Raw genomic sequence first — 2,419 nt, forward strand, 5'->3', positions numbered from 1 at the left:
TTTCCTTGTACTTTGTCTATCTTAGGACCTACAAAATAAAAAATTTCCAGGATCTCCACTCTCCCCTAAATTCCAGAGGAGAAATCATCTCCTCTCCTGGCAATCATCCCCTTGCTTTTATAGTCCCACGCTACCTCGCACATACAAGAGCCACCCCAAGATTGATCCCAACCTGCTACCATGAGTTTGCCATCGTGGGACATGATAAGTATATGCCACTCTGTGTCTTTAACCTTTATTGTGCTACTTGTCCTAACACTGGCTATAGGATTGGCATCCACCACTCCAAGAGATTGCAGCACCATAGAAAAAATTCTCCTGGCACTCCTATATTTCCTGTAAGTAGGATGTTTCTTAACAATCTCACTGAGTCAATGTACCTTTTAAATGAAGTCTTTCTGCCCCGATCCTAAAAGAGATGATATTTCCATCAGCAGTTATCCTTTCACTCTTAGAGGTCTGCTTCTCATCATTTATTCAGGCTCTAATCCGACATGGATGCCAGCCTGTCTCCTTTGATGTAGATAACATCCGTGAGTGGGTGACTGAGCTAGTGTGGCAGGGCATACTCTATTACACCCCCTATGAATTTGTCTTGTACTATTTATTTCTATTTTGTGTTCTCCCAGTCACCCCACCCTCATATTTCTCCTCTTTCTGTTTATGCAGCTCTTGTCATTAACCATGCACATAGTGTATTTCCCAGGTTAGAATCTTTGGGTCGGGATGGACAATTGGTGCACAGGCACTGGCTGGACTTAGGCAAGGGACTGCCAAAACTAGTTTCACAGCTATTACACATCTTCTGGCACCCTGCTATGATATGTCCACAGCCACATCATGTTCCCACAAGAAATGGGATGATTCTTTCCAAGGGGGATTCTGCTAGAGCCCAGTGCCCTCCAAGAGGCGAATATGAGTGCTTTGCTAAAACTACACACCTAGGTTGTAGCAATGGGGCAGGGCTCCAGGATGAAACACATCAAAAACAAATTAAAGAAGTCATTAAAAATCTTACTCCCACCCAGCCATGCCGATGTCCTCTCTGGCTCCCTTGTCCCGACATGCATCCCAAATAGACCCCAAAGTTATACAGCTCCTCAATGCCACACACCATTTGCTTAATTATATGTCCCTCTCATTAGCAGGGGGGTGCTGGCTCTGCTTGTGATCGACCCTTCCCCAATACCAGGCTACACCCCTGTCTAACTTCAATCTGTCTAATTGAACAGACAATCATACCTCAGTCCTCTTGGGGGTGGTGGCCACCCACATCACTTTAACTCAGCCACCAGGGTATTGTCTAACAAATCTTACTGGCAGTATAGAAGTGGGCAATCTCACAGTAAAAGATTGCAACTAGACCATTCTGAGGGACAACACAAACATCACCTGTAGCTCCTGGAAGGGGTCTACTTTGTTTGTGGGCCATTTTCATACCAATGCATTCCACAGAACTGGATGGGAACTTGTGCCTTAGCAATTTTAACACCTCAAATTAACATTGTCCCAGCAACCAAATTCTAGAAATCCCTCTGGTGGCTCATCCTCAGAAGAAACAAGCTATTCAGTTTATTACCCTGCTCCTCGGGCTTGGCATAGCAGCAAGAGTGGGAACAGGAGTGGGAGACATAGCGACCTCAACAACTTACTATCATAAAGTAACCCAAGAGCTAGTGGATGGAATTGAACAGTAGCCCAAACTATACTAGCCATCCAAGACGAATTAGATTCCCTAGCAGAAGTTGTCTTACAAAACAGGTGAAGACTAGACCTGTCGACAGTAGAGAAGGGAGGTCTCTGTCTATTCTTAGGAGAAGAATGCTGCTTTTATATTAATAAATTGAGCATCATTAGAAATATGGCCAAACAGCCCCATGACCAAATGGCAAAAAGGATGCCACAGATTTTGGGAAGGGTGGGATGAGATATGAAAATGGATACCTTGGCTGATGCCCCTACTGGGACCACTTACCGTGCTGGGACTTCTCCTGCTGCTTGGCACCTGTCTTTTTTGGTGTTTTTCCAATTTTTTGCAGGACCATATGCAGGTTTTTGCCAACCAAAAGTTAAATGAACTGTTCATGGAACATAAATATCAACCTTTCACTTTAGAAGATCTCACCCTACAACAGGATGGTGGCATTTTTGTGTGGCCAGATTTTTCATCCTCACTCACTCTCAGCAGGAAGTAGCTTCAGGAGAATGAGACCTTCACTCCTTTCCCCCTTTTCTTATACTTAAAAGCAGGAATGATAGATCTCGGATGTGGCTGGTGCCTTCTTGGATGCGGTCACATCACCTTGGATACAACTGACGTAATCATGGATGCAACTGGTGCCATATTCAGTACAAAAAGGCTGGCAGTCTTTTACCCTACCTCATGGTTTCTTCAAAACAAAGAAAAACCTCTACCTCA

Source organism: Galeopterus variegatus, unplaced genomic scaffold (genome assembly GCF_000696425.1).
Source record: "Galeopterus variegatus unplaced genomic scaffold, G_variegatus-3.0.2 Scaffold2173, whole genome shotgun sequence".
Lineage (NCBI taxonomy): Eukaryota > Metazoa > Chordata > Mammalia > Dermoptera > Cynocephalidae > Galeopterus > Galeopterus variegatus.